Here is a 22,836-nt window from a genome sequence, read left to right as displayed (position 1 = left end):
ATAAAGTATGACCTACAAAATGATTTGGGACACGGTTCAGGCGAGTCGAGCTTGCCCCAATCCGAGATAACTTCGTTACGGAAGCGAATCACTAAACGGTCGAAGCCACGAATGGACGTAACCTGCGAGCAGCGGTTAGTCATGCAAATATAACGATTCGCATCCAAACATGAAGCTTTTGTGAAATATTGTGTTTGTTTGTGTAAAATGATGTACGAGTATTGGCTTTCTAGAAATCTGGAGCTAAATAATTAATCCATCATTGAGTTTTTAGGAAGCTTCTATTAGATTTTCACAGTGATATAAAAAATCGTTGTTCGAATCTGGAGGCACCTCCACCATATCTTTTACGGGCCACTTTTGCCCACAAAGCAGATCATTAGGATCTGTATCAACACAAGCATTAGGATCTGCTTTGTGGGTCGGTTTTGTAGGGTGTGTAGGAAAGATGATACTTAGACGAGGTGGGCCAACTTAGATTGTACCCAGACATTTGTGGTTTACCTCAGGTAGAGTTGGTCAACTATGGTCAACCTCACATCCCATTTGGAGTCGATTTTAGAGATGTCCATAGAAGGAATTGCCCCTTACCATCAAGTGGACTACATGTTCGTATGATATTTCAATAATAATGTAAGGTCAGAGCATTTATGCATTTGTCTTCGTGTGTGTAATGATGGTCTCGCATTATTTTCACCAGCTGTTACACTTTTTCCCTTCCTTTTTTCAGATTATCTTGCTTTGTAGTGAAGCATTGTTTAACCCTTTGTTATGTTACTGTATTTGTCTCTTTCCATGTTTATTTGATTGTTCCTTGTTATATAAATTATATGTTTTACATATACTGTGTATTGTCAACTGTGAAATGTACGGGTGTAGTTAATTTCTTTGAATAAATAAGTTAGCACAAAACAGTTCCACTACTAAATCCAGTTTCGGCCACAGGCTATTCGAGTGGAGTCAATCTCGACTAAATTCGTTATGAAGGTGAATCACTAAATGTTCCTATTGTAGCCGCAGCGTGTTGCCCGCCATGGAATAGTTAATCATGCAAATAGATAGAGCTTCGGCCTAACACTGTATATTTATTTGATAGAGTTTATGTTGACACCCACTTTCTGACCGAAAATGATGCTAAAAAATTAAGGTATGTATGTGTATTTTTATATTTCAAAACATAATGTTAAAGATCTAGACAATAGATTGCGATTATTTACATTATGAAAAATGAGTTTGTGTTTCTCAGTTTTTCCATTAAGAAACAGTGTAAAACATTAATAAGAATTATATAGTGTAATCCAAAATATCTTATATCTGGAATACTATAAACATTTTTTTGGTAATTTTATATAATATAATATTAATAGTAATATGATCTTGTATAACGATTATCATTAAAGTTGTCTACGAAAAAAAAATGTCGAGGGGTCAATGTTTCACTCAAAATTAATTGCCTATTCTAAAATCTAATCTAATTCTATCTAATTTCTAAAATCATCTATCTCTTATTGTCTAAGAGCGTAATCCATTCGGGCATCAATGTTAATAGCAACATAAAGCCATGATACAAGTTATCACAATGCAGTTTCATAACTCAATCTCGTTTCGACATGAGCCGTTTGAGAGCCTCAATGTCAGTCAAGTGCGTTATGAAGACGAATCACATTAATATTGGTATACCTAATATGGACGTATACATACCTACGTATAGCAGAAATCAAGTGCATAAATATAGAACGGTATTTAATTATAAAAAATAGTCGATAGCTAATAAACGGATTATTTTCGATTTTTTACGTGAAACAGCAAATAGAATAAAATTCCTACTGTCAGAATAAGTTAACAAATTGATGCATTGTATTACCTCAGAGGACTTAGTTGAAAATATATCCCCTGAACAAATTTTTATAAATCCAGATTTTGTTTGAAACAGTTTTATTTTATTTATTATTTCAGTATATTTTTTGATATTTTCCGTTTATTCTGTAGATTAAATAGTAGATAATACTATTTAATCTACAATCTACAATCTATTTAATAGTAGCATTGATCAATTGAATACGTCTTATTTTAAAATATAACATATTTTATAAATAATAAATAAATATCTAAATAATCATAATTTTCCCTATATAGAAAAAACGAACCTGAGTTTCTGTGAATGGTAGAAAATTCCTGTAGAAAACATGACTGCTATAGTCACGCGTGTCGTCAAATTAGGTTACAATGTTATTGAATTTCAATTCAAAGTACTTTATGATTTTACGGAGTATCTCCAACAATTCTGTTGACATACTTTACGTTCCGTCAAAAGGCAGTAATTTAGTAAGTGAAATTTCCCTAAAAGTGTATACGTAAATTTCAGAACAGTAATGTAAACATTTTTGCTCCGTGAAAGTGATACGGGACAAATGACGCCCGTGTTGGAGCACGTCAAGCGTGATCGCTCACCGAGTATCATACAGTCTACGTACAGGTAAAATAAAGAAAATTTATTTTAAACAGCGAGAGGGTTACTTATTAGCAGGTTTATTATTTAGAATATATAGAATTGTTTGACACCTCTAAAACACATTATTAATATATTAAGGTAGGTACACTGATTATTCAATACTGTCCGTATTTAATATGTGGTTAAAGCTTATAAATTATGCCAGATTGTTTACAATCCTGAAGGTGAAGTCTTAGTTTAACATTTACATGTTTACTTAGCCAAGGATCGAACCCGCAACCTATGCATGTCACTCCGGTACGGTGATAGATTCGCCACAAGAGTGTATCTTGGTTAAGACAAACATTCAGTAAATATTATCTTTTCTTTACTTTTAATGAAAATGTCTGAATTGCCGCATACGTGATATAATATTACGAGAAACAAGTTTTATTTAGAAGCTTAGGAAAGGCATTTATTGGAAATCAAAAGCAGACATGGTAATGTTATTTACACGCACTAGATGAGTTTTCTCTGAAGAGCGATATAATATTCAGTCATAAAATGTTTTACTACGACACGAAGGGAAGCATGGCGATTCATCTAGTGTTGTAACTTTACGAGTATATATGCGGAATTATAGACATATGACCCACCAGTTTTTCAGTACGTTAGTTGAATATTACATTAAAATCGTCCTTACCTTACCTTGTACCTATCATAGATTAGTAAAGATTACTCACTCGTAACAAGAAAATGTAGCCAGGTTTGAGAATTGAAATAGTTGCGTAAAAAAGTTTTGCCACGTCTCCGTGCTAAAATGTCCCTAAAATATTTGAAATTATTATTATAAATTATTTAATTATCATGTAAATAACGCAGTATTAGTTATTTATTCGTAAATTTTCTATAAAAATGTTTTTTTTTTTTGTCAAGAATTCAAAAAAAGAACTTACTATAATAAGCCATTTGCGGCTTCATTCAATTTCAAGGCGGCGAAGTATCTTTATTAATCTATGGTACCTACTAACAGCACAATAATTTAAAATTAGTTTCCAAAAAATAAACATTCCTCAACATAAACCATCATCATGTTCTCGAACCGCAAAGCTACACCATTACATTAGACACATTGTGTGCCTTAATAGGGGCATAACTTCGTTGCCTGTTTCACTTCGAGTTTGGGAGCTTCTGACAACGCATCTTCCTCAGTATTGTTTAAAGTTTATTAAGTTTTGAACATCGCACGACGTGAGCCGACGGCAAACAGATAATGAGCCGAACATAGGTGGTACTTCGGCAACGTTTTCGGCTTTTATTTACGAGTATTTACGAGCATACCTGTTTTCCTTGTTCTGTTACGATAAATTAATTAGATAATTAATGTTCTTAGATCTTTGGGAACATGTTACGCGGAAAGTCGGATTGTTAATTTCGGAGGAACGTGTTTATGCAGTAAATAGTCACACATACGATATTACGCCAAAGTGTAAATACAAGCTTATATTCGTAAATCTTTCAAAACTTGTACATGATGTATTATATAAACATTTTGTGCTTTTATAAGGGGAGCAAATAAAAATATCAAGTCAAGACTACCCATAGAAAATCAACATAGAACTAGCACAAGTTATAACTACTTGTAAACACTTAAGGTGGCATCTTATGAACAACTGAAAAACAAACCCTGCATATAAATGAGCATGTCTGGATTAACACAGAATTATAAGTAATTTTCATACAATTGCCTTCCAACATTTTATAGTGCAACTTTACATAGATGATATTTGAACACTAACTATTTCACTACTACATGTGAGCCCGAAGGCATCAGAGTGAAATATCAAAAGTCTATACTACCGTCGTAAGCTTTTTGACTATAAACTAAACGATATATACATTTTGTAGAAAACTTTTGTATTTTTTTTATCTAAGACATGCAGTTTGTAAGTTGAAGACCGATCAAGTTGTATCAAGATCTCGTAGTTCAAAAAAGTGGTTAACCAAAAAAAATATTAAAATCTCTTCGCTTGAAGAGTTGCACTGTAATCTAATCGCATATTTAAATAAATATTTCCATTATACTTTAAACACCTAAGTTAACTTACTTTTACAATATTGCGTGCAAGTACTTTCCTACAAACCTTGAGATTGGCTGTAAGGCTCTGACTGTAACACAATTTGATATACTCACACATGAAGAAACTTATTTATGACATACCGATGTCAACTGCCCTTACATTGTTTCACTGCGAAGAATGTTGCTCGATTTCATTAGATCCGACAAAACATCCGCGAATGAGTTGTTCTAGTAAGGATTAGTTTTGCGTCCTCAAAGTCCACATTCCAAGGGTACACAAAACGTTCCACTGTGGAGTGTTCGAATGTACTCGAAGATGTTAGGGCCCAATGTTTGCCTTTGATCACGGATTACTTGGCGGCTTCAGTCGTAAATTTTTCGAATCATTCCACATCCCTCTTACGACTTATTTGACCACTTGTTTTCCTTAAATATCTTTATTTCTAGCGATCCTCATTCAACGGTCAATACATTTACCGCAGAAAAGCTGGAGTAATTTTAGATTCGAGATTTACGACATCCAAAAATGTTTACTGCGTAAAAGAACGCGAAAGGCTTTTACACAAATTACCTTTTATTAGCAGCGCTTCTTAAACTTTTCGTATAACCGAATCGTAACCCAAAATATAGATGGAAAACATTGTATGGTCGTTAATTTTGGTGAAAATCCCCAATATATTATTTCTTCCTCACATAAGGCAGTACATTTTTTTAAATTGTCCCATAAAGACTTCCAGGAACCTTTTTACAAGTCGGGAAAAATTTAATAAAGTAACGCGTTCTATACCATGAATACTTTTACAACATAATATAGTTATATCTAACCTGTAATATATCATTTCAAGTAGAAATTGATAAAAACATGCCGTGATTTCCTTGAAGTAAGATAGTACAGAAACCACAAATTTACCAGAGCAAGCGTGTAAGAAACTAGGAAAATATAAACATCCAGGTCCACAATAAACAAATAAATCCGTCTCGAACGAAGAATCGGGAAATAAATACCAAAATAGATCTGAAACGAACGCAAGTTGAAATGTAGCGTTGCACTGGGTTCAACGTAATCACATATCTTATAAAATGTATGCATAGCCATATAAGAAAAAAATAGAAAGCAGATATGGCATATTGTCGCGAAATATACGCTTATCGCTGATATGTGAGTGTACGTCAATATTCAAGACTCTCCGCTCATCATATTGTTTTGGTGATAAAATTATTGATGAATTTATTTAGCTACTCTTAATCTTGCCTTTGTGTGTGTCTACTATTATTATATTGTACTAACCTCAAAAGTAGGTTATTTATGTCGATAAAAACAAATAGTATTCTTTACCACCATTAAAACAGAATGATAATGAAAATTATTTATATTAAAGACACATATAATACACAATTACAGAATGAATGTAGAAAACGTTAAGAGTCCGCTTTAGAACTGCATGGTGGCGTTAGCTCCAGATTCCCCTGGATGCGGAAATAATCCAGTGCTTAGCAGAGGGATATAAAAAAGGTAATGGCAACCGTTTGAATACTTCACAGAACGACCGATGACACACGGCACGCGACACGGAATATACATACAAATAGGGAAACAATAAGTTTCTGATAGCCGTTGGGTGTGAGTTTCAATCTGCCACACACCTGTCGTACCACAACTCAATCCCACCCCTGAGCTATATAGAGCTTGTATTCAACAGCATTTTGAGCCTTTGTGCACGAACACGTTTACTTTGAGTTCAATATTCATCATACCTAACGGTCTGGCATCACGTTTGGTAACTACGAAAATTTGGAGACATACCTACGACAAACTTTAAATGTAACCTATTTAAGGTATAAGCAGAGCTTATTATAATAGATTATCAGCGGAAAGAAATAGGATTATAAATTAATTAGATTATTACCATTTTTATCTCTTTGTGCAAAAACTTGAAAGGTGCATTTAGATAATGTTTCATCGCAGAAGTAGAGAAGTATGTATTGTATGGAGGTGATATAGTCTAATTAATTGAATTTAAATGTCGAGGTTTTATTGTATAAATTTAAAAGTTGAACACGAGGGACAATTAATAGTAATAGTAGATGAAAACTTCAAATATGAAAATATTTTAAACGTTCGCTCGTTTAAAAAATCAGGTAAGTACTACGAAGAATCATTTAGAAAACAAACATTGATCTGTTTTCGGAAAACACTTATTTTGTAGCATTCGTTTATTAATCCTTTGCAGGCTTCCCTCGTTCGGTACCTTAACTGTTCGATTCAAAGCACGTCGAATGTTTATTAACATATCGGCCGTAAAGCGGGCTTGTATCTATGGCGATTTTTACGCATCCCCGTGTAAACGGCTTTTATTCGCCTTTTTACTTGGATAACGTGTCCTACTATAACCAAGTAAGCGTCAGACGTTTATTTAAAGACATAGTCGATAAGTGATAAACTATTTACTGAAACAATTATGGAAACTAAATAAAAATAGGACTGACTCAGTGCTTAATAGCATCTACTCGTATCTAGCTATCGTACTACCATCTTAGTCCTCAAGAGTGTCAATGTATGTGTAATCGGTTTCAGCTAGAACCTTTCTTATATATGGAGTTGGTTATAGACCATACGAGGCGGCAGTGGCCACGCAGGTACCATCAGATGGACTGCATGCTACTTCATTCTATATAAGTTATTTCCGAGACATTTAGCAATATTTGTCACGAAAGAGCAAAAAATTCTTCCCTAACTCGGCATATCACGGTATGGGACATGCACCTTAGTTTATTTTTCGGGCTAAACGACAGACGCTGTTGACTTAATAACACGAAAAAGAGACTACAACGGTACTTTGACGGCGAGTTGATAAATATTGGCGGCGTGGGTAATGAACACAGAGGCGAAAATCTGTCACTTTTTAACGAACTTCAAAAGATTGGAGGGTTCGAAATCTATCGCGCTTTTATGTTCAAACATAAATTTGCAACGTTTGCAACGATTTCCGTTATCCTGTTTTATTTGTGAAAGCTTACTTTGTAGTAAAAATTGCAGTTTTTATAGTTACAAAGACAATTTGGCTGAAATTCAAATACAATTTTTATACGGTAATTGTATTTACATATCAAATGAGTAGCCAATTTAAATCCTAAGCCCAAGCTTACTCGAATCTCAAACCCTCGATTGAGAAGTCGAATTTCTAAACCATTATGCTATCACGGCTATCATTCTTCCAAAAATAATACGTTTTTGTACTGTTAAATATCATACCCTAGAAATCTGCACCGGTAACTGATTGGGGATTGCTTGCTAATGGTATACAAATAAACCGAAAAGCTAATGGTTACCAATTTGTTAAAAGCGGAACATCGAACTAATTGCTGTTTATTGTTCCATCCATTCTATTCCTACAAATTTCGCAATTGCAACTACAATGTGTTTGTTTAATGCTGCGTCTCAATAAATTTGTATTGAACATAATTATAATAAAATTTAGCATACATTTTATATTACGAACATACTCTTTTCGCACTATATTTAAATTGAATGTAGTAAGCGGGAATGCAGATGTGACGGTAGAAATGCACATTTAGTATAATTGAAAATATTAACATATATGAAAGAGTGGCATCGTCCTCGCGTTTCAGTTTTTTATATTATTTTAGCGGAAGCCCTGGAAAATGGGTAACTAAATATCCATGTAATCCATTAAACACTTTTAACTTTTAATCTAACCAGTCAAAACAGATAGGATCTTTGTCATGATTCGCCTTTATTTGTTGACAAGCAAATAGGAATAGATGTAAGTACAAACTATATCTTAATTTTATTGTGCAAAGAGGTAAATGAGTTTATAAAAGTTATTTATTTGAGAATTTTAGACAAACATTTGCATTTCTTTTAATAGTTTTAACCTTATATATTTATTAGGTAGTAAGTCACAGACAAAAAATTGCGGAATCAATAACATTCTTTTTTCAACCCTCTTAAAAATAAACGAAATTGAAGCATCATAAGTAACTTATCAGTACCAGTATCTATGTAGGCGACACGTTCATATAAGAGAGATTCGTGACAGCCACATCAACATAAGCCACCTAGTTGCCGTAAGCTACTTACTCTCTAATTAGACAAGCCCTAATCGTATTTGTAAGGCGAAATTTAATTAACAAATGCATTTAGGCTTTCTGGGAGCTTTCTCCCACATTTACTCTAAACTCGACTTCGTGTCTGAGGATCTTAAAATATTCTACCTTAAAAGGTTTCTGTTAGTAACCACCAATCCAGATTGTCACTTTTTTCACTTTAAAAATTAACCTTTGTGGGAATGACTCCATGTACGATATCATCAGAAAGCGTTCCGAAAATGTTCGAAATTGTTTTTATTACAGAAAATATCAAGCGATATACGATAAATTTTGTGTAATTTGTATACATCGAGGGCAAAAATGCAGAATGTAGTTTTGTTAAAGGTTCCAGTGTTTGATTTCCCATTAAGCACAAATTAATTTTGTTCTGCTTTGGGACTACGTGGTATGTATGTATGGAGCCGTTCACCTCTAGAAATAACAATTACGAATACATGTTTTTTTTCCACATAACTGAATCATGGGCAGTTTTTAAAAAAATCTGAATAAAAAATCATTATAAGCCATTAACTGAAAAATAGGATTTGCAGAGTCAGCATTCCGGCGCCGTCAATAAAGTATGTCATAAGTCTACATTAATCATGAGTGACAGTATAATTCGGACCGGCGGGACGTTATCGTTTCAAAGCAAACTGAATGTATTTGATAGATTCGCAAAGGTATGTCCCAGTATCGATTTTCAATTAATCTTTTGTCTCCTTTTGCGTCCGGGTTTTATCGCGTGACGTAAAGGTGGGGTATTTTTATTTTTGTCCGTTTATTATGACCCCGGCGCGGTTCCGTGTGTGGATGGGGATTGATCTAGGTGCTTCGGCAGATTAAAAAAATCCGGTGTTAAAATAAGGGATAAGTTTTTATACGGATATACTAAAAACAATTTAAATGTGTCCTGCTACCATTGCCGTGTAGACGATTAATGCCGTTGAAAGGCGGTCAAAGAACGACATTTCGAACTTCTCTTAAAATTTCACACAGGTATGCTAATGTTCTTTTAGTCTTAAGAGTTTAACTTAGACTAGCGGAGTGTGCCAAGATAAGATATATGTTTTTGGACAAAAGGTTCTACATTGTAAATTTTGGGGATAAAATGCGTAGGTAAATAAGCATGTTCTGTAGTGGCTTTGCCGTCTATAGTATAAAGTGGGAAGGTACGAACAAGACATACCGCTTTGATTAAAAAAGTGATTTATTAAGCAAGGAGCCACCTGTGACATAATTCAAGGGCAACAAGCACGGCGACCCGCAAATTTTTAATTAGTTCTAATCCAATACAAAGCCACTGAAAAGGATACAATCAACGTTGGGAGCACAGTACTAAATCAAAACAAACTTCCGTCGGATCCCTTTTACCAACTTTCTAAATAACGGCGAACAATCTTTTTCATTAAAAATCTCCATGAGCCTGATTATTAGGGAAGTAAAACGCCTGCGGAGAGCCGTCCCGGAGTTTGCGAATGCTCGATTTTGGCAAGATTTTCGCGGGGTCAAACTTGGGAATGTTAACAGATAATTACGGACAAGTTTTAGCTAGCACGAGACATTTAACAGATGCTTTATTCGGGAGAGCGCGGCCGCGCGCGCACAATGAATGCTAATGAGATCCAGCCGCACGGGAATACAGATTTTATATTTCAGGGAGCAAGCCTCAGATTGGCGTGCGTAACGACTCCATTCCAGCTTTCGGGAGGTTCCCGTTAACACATTTGGACTCGTGTCTAAGGTTAATTAGATTAGGAGGCATTCAACGGTAAACACACAAACACAAAAATCATTATCTACTACGACATTGTGGAGTAACTTTTGCGCTTTGTGTTGGAAACATGATAACAAACTCAGCATATTAAATCGGAAGAATTTCATCACGTGACTAAGTTTTGACATCGTGACTTTTGATGTTTGGTTTACAACTTAGAAACAAATAATTATTATATGTATATCGATAGTGTTATTACGTACCCACTAGTGTCTTTACTGGATAAGACCCGTTCTTACGCTAGTTTAATCGTTTCAACCTAATGTATTTGCCAAGATAGCTCTGCTAAAGTTTTATATAGGCTCTAACGAAACATTTAGGAATAAAATAAATATCTATTCTTGTAAGATGGCAAATAGTTCTTAATGGTTGAGTAAAGACATGTTATTGTGACCACCTATATTTACATTAGGTTTCATCTAATTGTGTCATCATTAAATAGATTAGTAAAAAATATTGCGTATTTACTCACTAAAATAATATTTTTGTTATAGGAGTCTACTACGCCTTTGTGTACGGAAAATAATATTTGTATATCATATATTAAGACCTGAATTACTCAAGTATTTACACATGGGGAAGATAGGTGTCATTTCAAGTTGATAAAAATAGCATTAATAGACATGCCGACTCCGCCCAAAGGACGTAAAGTGACCTCCCTTTATTGCCACCTCCTTCTTCCATATTTATATGAACAAGCACTATTTTCAGGACCTGTTAATAGTCAAACTGGGAGGTTATATTTTTACTGACGGTATTTTATTTTTATTTAGGAAACATACAATATTCAATACACACAGTAACTTTCACATAGACATAACAAAAATCAGCAAAGTTTCCACTTATATGTAATACATAAAGTTTGGAGAAGGTAATTAACATAATAAAATACAATACAAGTAAATAATAAACTAAAAAGGTAAATAATTCAAAATACATATACAAGTAAATAATCACTAAAAAGTAAATTATTACACAATACATTTTTCGAGGGTCTGTTTCAGTTCCCGCTTGTATGCGAGTATTGAACAGTTAAATATGTCCAATTCTTGTACATGTTTATTGTAAAAGTTACAGGAACGATATATAAAATTATTATTATTAACTTATAACGTTATTTAAACATACGCCAAGTTATTATCAAACGTGACCACAAAATATTGTTAAAATTACCATCAAATGCAAGTGAAACAACAGTAAGGTATTTAAAATATAAAATTAAATGAAAAAGTTAGTTCACATTTATGATTTGTACCTTACCCACTCGTACAACAACAATTACCATGCTGATGTGTTCTGTTTTGAAAAAAATATGACCTAATGCGTAAACGTGAGATGTATTAACTATGTCATCAACAGCTTTTAAAGAACCCAGTTTTATTTGAAGTTAATTAAATTTAGCAGTGACTATTTCAAAATTATGTACAATTACCCTATTGGAATTACGTAAAAAATCTAATATTCTGAATACATTGTTACATTTCAAAGTTAATATTTATTTCTTAAAAAGTCCGAGGTAATCTCAGTCTCTACTGAACCGTTCCATCTATTTCTATCGTAGAGCAATGTTTGCGCTATTACGTTCTGGTTCGTAGGTAAATATAGGAAACATGGAGCGTTGCAACTCAAACATGTTCTGTCCATCTCGTCTTACTCGGATTTAGGAGAGAAGATAGAAGCAATTTACATGAGTTGTTACCGTCATGCATCCTTCCGCACGTCACGGCCCAATTAATTTTATACGGAAACGGATATATGAGCAAGGCGCAAATGGATTCATCACGTGTATAATTTACTGTCTGTGTGTATAATCATTAGGTATACGGTGCTTCTATAGAATCGACGCCTTTACAACGGGTTGAGACAACTAAGTTAACTATGCGTGAAATTTGATTATCTACGAGGTGAACTGGGGTTTATGAGCTTCTTTTAAGCGAAATGCTTGTTAAAATCTAAATACTTGACTTTGGTTGTTTATTTTATAATATAGGAGTAGCAGACGAGCATGCAGTCCATCTGATGGTTAGTGGCTACTGCCGCCCATGGACATCTGTAATCAACCCCAGATACGATTAGATATTCCTACCTGAGGTCGGCCACAGATGCGCCGCTACCCCTGAGGACTAAGCTGGAACACCTCGGAAAAGTCTGTCTCACATACCACACCCTTTAAAACGGAACACAGCGGCGCCTAGCACCAGCTGTTATTAGGTAGAAATAGGTGTGTGTGAACCACAAAGGGTTCTACCACCTTCAAAAAAATATTTTGTTTTAATTTATGAATCATAGCATCATAATCAAATTTAGAAAGCAATTATGCAGTTTGTTATAAAAATTGTTTCTATGATGCCATCATAAATAAAACTGAAAATATTATTATCTAGCCTATGATTACAGTCGCATTATTGTTTGCGTTTCGTATTTGCTTAATGTTCTATGTAATATATATTATAATTGTTCAGCACACGCTAATGTTATCCTATTCTACAATGTTCGCAAATTTTCAAACATTAAAAGTCTGAAACGTTATAATGAAAGTCAAAATCCAGTATTAGTTATATTACTTTTTATCTTCAATCTTTTCTTTTAATATACCAATTAGTTGGTAAAATTATTTTACTTATTATCATCAAAATTAAGCTTAAGGAATACAGGCAGGAAACGGTAATATTTACTCTGTATGTTTAAAACATAAAATCAGAAAGCTAATCAACATTGTCTAAACATGTATCCAAAACAGAATCAAATTCTCGTAGAGATTAATTAGCGGGAGTGTACGTGGTTGGGGAGGATGTTATTCGGATTAGTGACACTACTAACCTCAACTTACTAGAGACATAGTAAATGTAGATTGAATAGTTATTCTATAAATAAGATTAGTCGTGAATATTATAATGGTGGCCAATATTTCCTCGTAACTAATAAACGCGTGAATAGATTATTATAAGTTTGAAATGTCCTTACATACACGCTGGCATGGGCGTCACTGGATGCACCGAAATTTGAAAATATAAGAGGCATCAACCATACTTACCCACTACTTCTAACTTAGAGGAAAGCAACGCGTGAACTTTAGGTAGATTTACTGTATACCTTGAAAACTATCGTTAATGTCGAGGGGCAACAATGGCCAGTTAACGCCAGTAGCACGACTACAGATTAAATATAATTGACACACTGTTACGTTTACCTCGGATGTTTTGTATGAATTTGAACAACTACTTGCATATTTCCTATTCCACGGTATAGGCTCATTAATTCTGAGCAGGCGACGGAAGGGCATCGGGTCGCGCCATTAGATGCATTATGCAACGGGCCCGCATGCGCCATGCATGCAAAGGGCACATAATGACTGATCAGCTAAAACAAACGGTGATGTAATATAAAAAGTAGCCCAGAACCCCGGTTTGCTAGAATTAGCAAATATTGCATATGAATTGAGCTTCGTTCCGCGAAATATACTCGCAACTCATAATAGAATGAAGAATCTTGTGTAAGTAGGAAAAGTTAATGAATTACGCTTGACTGCGTAGTTTAAGTATCCATAAATATTCAGGTTCAGGCAAGGGGATATCACTCATTAAATGTGGGTAATATTCATTTAGTTTTACGCCCTTAAATGAAAAATACGTACAGTAATTAATGAATACAATTAAGGAGTACAGGACGCCCCCTGACCAGGTGGACTGATGACCTGAAGCGGACGGCAGGTATCCGCTGGATCCAGATAGCTCAAGACCGGTCGGAGTGGCGCAGATTAGGGGAGGCGTATGTCCAGCAGTGGACTCTTAAGGGCTGATGTATGGATGGATGAATAAGGATTAATAAAAAGATGCAATATTGATCACATTTTAAGTCATATACAGAAATATTGCCGCTTTATTACAATTCTTGAGCGACTATAGTCGTTCGAAATGGATATAATTTGTGCAAACATTTATTTCAACAATATGGGTCTACTACTTTTATAGCTTTGGATATTATATTTTTTATGTAAAAGCAACTTTGTATGTAACAAATTTGTATTAATATTCATGTAAATATACTTGGTAATTTCAAATCCAATAAAAAGTAACGGTACGAATATACGCATAGGTAGGTATATTGTTAGTATTTATTGTCTGACTGCATAAGCGCTTAGTTCTTACAACACTGAAGCAGGTACGCCTGGAAAATTTCACTCGATATTAGCTATCACAGTAAATTAACAATGTACAAGATAAGAGAAAAATCGGAAAAGAATTAATCGTCGCGTCCAGTTGTTCGTCACACTCTAATGCAAGAGGAATAGAACAAGGAAGGAGATTTTAAAAATCATAGAATTGGGGGCTCGTCTACGTATATAGAGGAACCACAGTTACACCTATGTTTATTTTACAAAAATATTAAGCTGTTGATTACTGACAAAGGTAAAGACCCTTGTAATGAGTGAATAATTAATCATTGATAGATAAGTATGTATTTTTTGTAATTGAAATAGCACATATCTAAGTATGAAACTTACCTTATGTTAAAATACTGCCAACTAATCAATTCCACAAAGATTATAGAGTACCAAATAAACACAACAAACTAATAACCTTACAACTAATACCAGAATATAGCAGCTTTACATGATATTAAATGAAAAATTCTGGAAATATACGCAGGTATCGCCGGTCAATGACATTCAATCTCGAGTTTCGAATACGCAATGTTAGAACACTTTTAAAACTGTTACTAACACTTTTTAAACTGATAGGTGGCCTGGCATGTTTCACTCGGCGTAAGCTATCGCATTAAATCACGCGGTGCTCGGCTATAGATATGGGGTTTAAAACCTAAACACAATAACACCTCGGTTAGCGTCCGTAAATCAATGGGTGTCTACATTCTCGGCATTTGCGTAACGTTTCCGTCGATGTAATCGTCATTAACTATTTAGCTCACAATGTATATTGGGCGGATTTTTTCACAATAAGGCGTAGAGGTTACGCATTGCTTTTAATATCGTGGTTTCTTACTATTTCATTTACTGGAGCTTGTTATTGATGTTTGGTTTTATAAATATTAATTAACTACGTTGGGAAAAAGTTTTGTTATAACATTGAAGTACGACATGCACATGAAGTTCGCCTGATGGCAAGTTATTACTGTTGCCAAAGGACATCTGTAATTAACTTTAAAACAGGGGTTCTACTTAAGGCGGATCACAGATGCTACTCCTGGGAGTAAGTCATATTAATCTTTCTAAACAGAGTAAACGATTATCTCAAAAATTTGTACGCAATACTTATTGATGGAGGGTTGTGCATTAACGTTAAGCAAAATACAAGTTGCCTATTACACAAAATTTGCCCCGTCTTTGTTCAAAGTTACGCATAGCTTTCCTTAAGTTTCATCTCAGGAGATTTCGGTAAAGACATTAAAATTTAATTTGCTAACTCACGGAAGCCCCTTTCTTTTGTTAGTTTTAAACTTCAAATAATAAGGAACAATGTGGAATTTTATAATAATGACCTACAAAAAGTTTGTGCTAAAACGACGGGTATAATAAAATATTTGCATAGAATTATGTGTCAGTCATCCTTTAATGATACGAATGATGATTCGTTCACATGTAACGGTTCATAATACTCAAGTGACTACTGAGTAATAGTTTAGTCATGTCTGCTATGACGACGTACATTGTGAATATTCCGTAAGATTTTTAATCTCCAATCCTGAACCGTTTATTCACGCACGGAGTCTCATGCAAAATGCAATTTACAATAAATTATGTAGATATTAATAAGTGGGAAGGTTAAGGGGTGAAAATAATGGTCGGACCATCCATCGTCCGATAAATTGCGAGTGGAGACACACTGTATTGGGATTACGTGCTTCAATATCCGGAATAAGTCGGAGCCGTGACTCATGACGTGATAACCCGGCCGACTAATCGCTAGATCGGTCCTCGAACAGATCGCCCGGTCAATCGGCCGACGTAAATTAGTGCATGAAAAACTTTCACACACATTTCGTGTGGTTATGAACGTTTCCTCGTAAAATTTCAACAGTTACCGCGATGAGGAAATTGGGGTAATTTGCGAACCTAATGCGACTGAATAAAGTAAGTATTTGCGAAGAAAACATTGTGTAGCCCTTCCGTGGAGGTAAACATATTACGTCGTGTATTCAGACACGTCACTAAGTCATTTCACATGAGCTTTATGCTTCTGTTTCGTCATTCGTTCGTTCGTAAACGAGTTTTATCCTCAGATTAGACTTCGTTTGTTATTACGACTGCGTCGTTTTAACAACACCAGTTATTCTTGTTTGCTGCAGATATGAAATAGATTTAATGTATTCGTATTGTATATGCAAATAACTTGTTACAATTCGTGATATGTACACAAAATAGCTAAATGCTTATTCATTGTAATATTCGAATTGATTAACATATTTTAATTAGTAAATTATGTGCATATGTTTGAACTTTTCAAGCCAGATTAACTGCGACTAAACATGCTTACATTTCCAAATTAATTCAGGAATATTATTAATAAACATTTTCATTTTAAATGTACCAATAAATTATATTGCTAGTAATAAACCTAATAAAATCGAATTAAATATTGAAAACATAAGCTGCATAATTATGCAACCCTTATTAACAGTTTTGTCTATTTACATAGACACTAGTGGTGCTCGCGGCTTCGCCCGCATTTTAAAGAAATAATATGACATACATAAAACGGAAAATTTGTACCTGCATTGGAATGACAGTGGTGCCATCTGTCGAAAATTGGTCTTACCAACTCCCAAACCCTCGTGGGCTCTTGGACAACAACTTTGCTAAAGATCATCACTTGATCAAATCCATAGTTTACGATTCTATAACTACTTACGAATTAAAAATTAATTAAAAAAACCTTTTACCACGGACTATATTGTGAATCTAAACCATTTTCAAGTCCCCTTGAACACACACAACAAATTTCATCAAAATCAGTCCAGTTGTAGGAGGAGTTCAGTGACATACACACGCACATAAGAAATATATATATAAAGATTTATTGTCAATGTTTTGAACATAGTAAACAATCACATGAATAAATTTTATTACGAAAAAAATGAACAATTTTGTAATTTAACCAATATGTATATACATATTGAATAAATAATATACTCGTACATATTATAAATTTCTGAAAACTATGCGATATAATTGATACTTAAATATTAAACGTATCTTAAATATACCTACAAACCAATATTAACCCCTATCAGTGCCAACTGACCGCACAGTCCCGATCAACGAGCCATACAAACAATTTTGGGCGTTGAAGGATCAAATTAACATTCATTCCTTCGATTTCGGTCGATTAAACAGATTAACGCCAATCTCGCCCACGCAGGTATTTGACTAATGCGACCATATTGCAGGAAGCCCTTCAACTATTAACTCTTACAAATTTATTCATCACAATCGCAAGCCACTTGTCTGACCTACTAACTCATCTTCATAAAGAGCCACTTGTCACAGCTGTGTGGCAGTAAGTGAAATAAGTGGCACTTTGTCCACTAGTCTGGATATAGTGCCATTTTGTCTCACCTTCCACTACTAACTAGTTTAAGTAAGTACTAAAGTTATTATACTATGTATAACACTAGGGTGAAAAACAGAGACTTGACTTATTTATTTTCATGGACTTGTGTGAAGAAGTATTACTCGTTTTGCCTACTGGGACTAACTTATCGCATGAGTGCCACTTGAATCACCTACGTCCCGCTACTAATAAGCGCCAAGTTACCTAAGGAGTACTATAATTGAAGAGTATGGATAGAGTGCTAAATATATCCAGAAGAAACATGATACTAATGCAATTAGTACTAGGACTACTGCTTAATCTGTGAATACTGCCTCAGTTTCCTTCTCATCCTAATATCATACAAATCAAATATTAAAAGAATATTGACCACATATCATCCATCACGAAGTTATCAATAGCTAATTATTATAAATTTGAAACTTACTTATACCAAATAATTCCATCACTCTAACAATAACGTCAATGATTTAAAGCCGCTTACTCATCCGCAGAAAACAAGGAACTAAATCAAATAATCTTGTCGCCCGAACTAAGAAACGATACACGAAGTGCGATCGATTGTAGACTTTATTTCATCACATTTTTGGGTCTTAGTTATTGGGTCCCAGCGAACATTGCGTCAAATGGGTCGAACTTAAACTGTCAGGCTCATTATCAAGTTGACTATGTTGGGGACTTAGCAGAGATCGCAAACTGTGCGTCTTTGATCTTCACAACAGCTAATTAATTGGCAACGAAAGATTAACCGGGTATTGACAGCAAGATTTAAACATATTTGGAAGGCATTAGTGTAATATTATAATACTGTTAACTTGAACAATGACGACAAAGTGATAGTATTGCTTTGTTTATAGGTGTTGTACTTAGTAATGTTATCCATAAAGAGAAACAACATATATTTCGGACTAAATTTATGTCGTCCGTATGTGCAGGTATTAAAATCATAAATGATCATCTTTCTACCGAGCAAGATAAATATGTATTATGTATGCATTGTTAAACGTCGTTTAAAAATATTCTTCAGATCTATTAAATAGTTTGAGCCACTAGTAAACACTTTGTCTTTTGAGATATTTCTCTTGTATTCACGATACTACAATTGTAATATCCTAAATTGACATTATTTTAATTGTTTGACTATTTCCTCTTTCTAAGAGTTGCGTGGAAGAAATCACCGACTACTGTACCCAGTGATGTACGTGTTCATCATTCTTGAATGATGAGTGTAGCAATAAAAACTATCTTGTTATTATAGTCAGATAAAATTTAAAAAAATGATTAAATATTCCAATACTCAGCCGTGTTGCATGGAATTGTTCGGGTGGCAACATTGGCGATATTACGGACAGGTGTTCGGGACTCAAAGCGCTCGTAAAAACAACAATACATTAATTTTTTATAGTGCTCTGCTGCAGAACTATTGTCACCGACACATGTTTGTTTTGGTGCGTCGTAAATATACGTTAATATTTAGTTCCCTATCAAAAACACGGTTTGTCGAATTGCGAAACATTTCCAGCGAACGCGCAGCGTTTTGTACACATAACGTAATGTACGAGACGTCAAACCTTAATTAAAGCGTGTCAAAATTACACGACAGCGTCGATTGTTCCATATTCTAAACAATCACCATTATTAGAAACCTATTCACCGCGTAATTTCGCCGACAAACTTTTCAACTATGTTAACACATACAAATTAAATGGTATTTTTAATTCTAAACACCTATTAATCCATGCCGGAACGATTATGTCCGAATTAATTAAGTTTATCGTTAACGCGTGACATTTAATAGGCAATTACTGTTCTAAAATGTAACCGTGTAATGTCCGCGCCGGTCCGCTGGGCCACGTTCTACTATTACCTAACCAAACAGTTTGGTGGGCTCCGATAAGTAAGTTGCCAGTATGAGCGAAATCCTTCCGCAATCAACTAAAGATGACCACCGCGAGGGTCGGTTCAAATGTTTTGGTTCGTAATAATCGTAAGTTTACCTTAGTATACATATCTAAATCATTATTCATGTAATATAAGTTAGAAGTGTTCACGCATTAACTCACATAGTAGTAGTAGTTTTAGCTAATTTCCTTGAATTACGCTTTGAAAAATACTTCTTTTCATACTATGTCATAGCGTTCCAGACGGGAGAAAATTTATCCCAAAATAAATACTTGGTTCTAACCTTCAAAACTAAAAGTCTTAGTATAAATAGAGACCAGGTGCCGTATTGCTCAAATACACGAGGATGCTCTGGATGACCTACGTACGTTTGTTAGCACTATGGTCCAGGTCACAAGGATTCGGTCCGTGTTGAACTTGTACTTACACGTGTGTTTAAACAGTCGTTACTACCGACGGTGCTTCGCAGTTCGCCGATTTACCTCCACTTGCTCTATCTCGAACTTCGTGAACAGTACGGGCAAGAAATAAGATAGCAAACTGAATTTTGTTGAGGAAGAAACAATTGCGTCTGCAGTAGTTAAGGTGCTGATTGTCTTTAACTTGGTGTTGATTTTCAAACGGAACTGATTTCAAGAAGCAAATTACTAGTGAAGAGCTTTTATCGTTTATTTGGTTGTTGTTGTACTGGTGGTAAAATAATCACATGATTGTTTTGTGATTTTAAGGAAGTACTGGAGTAGTATCCTATGTTTTATTGTTGTAGTAGTTTGTGCCTAGACAAATTATATAATTTTCATAATGTTTGAAACTCTAAGAAGCAAAATTTACACATATTTATTTTTGTAAAAATGCAGCCTTATCCTTTACGTCTTGCAAGATAATTAATAAAAAAATATTACTTGAATTATATTAAGGTTTATATACTAGAGCTTCCATTCTTTTAAATCTTTGAAAAATCATTGACGGAATTAACTATCGATAAGAATACAATAAGAAGTGATTCTATTTTTTAAGATTTCCCTGCAATCCTTCGTTACCTTCGGTCTCGACAAAGCCTCAAACTAGCTCTACATTAGCTATCATTATGTTGAGCTCTACATTAGCAATCATTATGTTGATAAATAACTAAATAAGTTATTTATCAACAATTATGATCTATTAGAAATAAAACACGATAAAAACATCGTTTAGAGAATAATTCCGTCTGTCATATAATAATAATGTGACCTCGTTCCTAAAAGGGTAATTTGTTGTGATTTATAAAAGTCAAATCAGAACCCATTACCATGTTAGCATACGATGTACCGACATAAACGGCAGCTATTGTTTCTATAAAAAGTGTTAGTAAAATCAATATATTGGATGTTTTGGACTGACTTTATCGGAGTTCTTTATCAACTCGTCAGTGACGAGCCAGGAGTACGGACGTGATAACACGCTACTGATTACAGATAACGAGGTATCGACCACAGAAAGAACCTGAATAACAGCTGATATATCTAAATACACTGTACACTATTTTCATATTTTTAAGAAGCGTAGGGTATCTTTCTCGGTGGAATAAATGCTAATTGTTATAACAATCAATAAAATACAATATAAATGTACTTATTTATTTAAATACATAGAATATCGTGAGCTTTCTCTTATGTATGTAGATTGTAGGTTTTGCAAAAAATACCTTGTGTTTACCGATAGTTGTAGAAAATTATTTTATTGTTATCACTAGAAAAACTAGAAAGTTATTTAGGCCACGAAACTTATTAGCGTTGGCTCCAACTCTGGGTAAAACAGAGGTATTTTTTATAGTTCCAACATTAATGTTCTAGCAATTAAATTTTATCTGGATCAAGAACGAGTTAGAGCCACTAAAAAGAAACTTAAACTCCATCTTGCGGCACTAACATCAGAGTAATGTGTCGTTACAATGTTACTAATACAAGTACAATTGTATTATTATCTTTATAGGATAACGCACTTTTAAGTAATAACGTGCCGCTTCAGGTAATTTTTTTCAAAACAAATTATTTGAAATAGAAAATTAAAATTCTAATTGGAAATCTTAATACTTGTCATGGAATATTTTTTAAATACATCTTATTAATATTATGATTTTCTATGGTATGTTGAAGTGGGTATACTAATGATAAACAACTTTTAGTATTTAAATAGTAATATCTAAAAAGATACATCAAAGAATAAAATTTGATTCTATCTATTACACTTTTATTTAATTTCAGTACGCACAATATCGCAACGCTCTAAACGTTTAGTAAAATAGGGCCAATAAAAGAAATAAAAACAAAGTACGGTTAAAAGCTCCGCAGGGTGACGTGCGGTAATCGACACCTGCGACAATTAATGCTGGTATGCACTTTCGTTATTCGTATTTGTATGCGTATTCCAGTGCTAGTGACGTTACACGTACTAGTAAAAGATGAACTTGATGATAACAATAAATATTTTTTTTTGCAAGTTGAATTTTCATTACTATACAACATTAAGATAAGTTCGTTCCGTATACAGGAATACATACCTACATTCGAATGTTATTGTTAACTCAGAAAATATAACATACAAATTTACATGCGAATACACACGTACATGCAAACAAACACACAGGCTGAGAGACATACAAGATAAAAAAAAGAGATTTATATACAAGTAACACACCTATACACTATACTATATATTTGGACAAAACATCAGAAATACAAAAGAAGCTTTACTGGCTTAAAACCAATATATGTTATGTTCGTTCTTTATTCACGGACGATGCCGATCGTTATTATACAAACATAGGTTTTCAATTATTTTAAACGAATGTCCACTCGGTCACATCCGATAGGCCATCTATCGGATTTTTCGACGATTGACATCCCTTTACATGCAGTTAATTTTGTTTCACGTAAACAACTGTTGGGCGAAACTATGCAGTGCATTTAAAGTATGAAAACAGTTTTGT

At 34.1% G+C, this 22,836-nt stretch overlaps 1 protein-coding gene across 8 annotated transcripts in view; it reads right to left on the bottom strand.

Moving 5' to 3' along the window:
• Nucleotides 1–22,836, bottom strand: part of heph (polypyrimidine tract-binding protein 1 heph) — a 534,307-nt gene that overhangs the window by 168,144 nt on the left and 343,327 nt on the right. The gene's annotated exons all lie outside the window — the stretch shown is intronic.

The sequence above is a fragment of the Epargyreus clarus genome, unplaced genomic scaffold (genome assembly GCF_041222505.1).
Source record: "Epargyreus clarus isolate Ecla_fem2 unplaced genomic scaffold, WU_Ecla_fem_2.2 ptg000021l, whole genome shotgun sequence".
In the NCBI taxonomy this organism is placed as follows: domain Eukaryota; kingdom Metazoa; phylum Arthropoda; class Insecta; order Lepidoptera; family Hesperiidae; genus Epargyreus; species Epargyreus clarus.
This window is presented reverse-complemented; position numbering and strand designations above follow the sequence as displayed.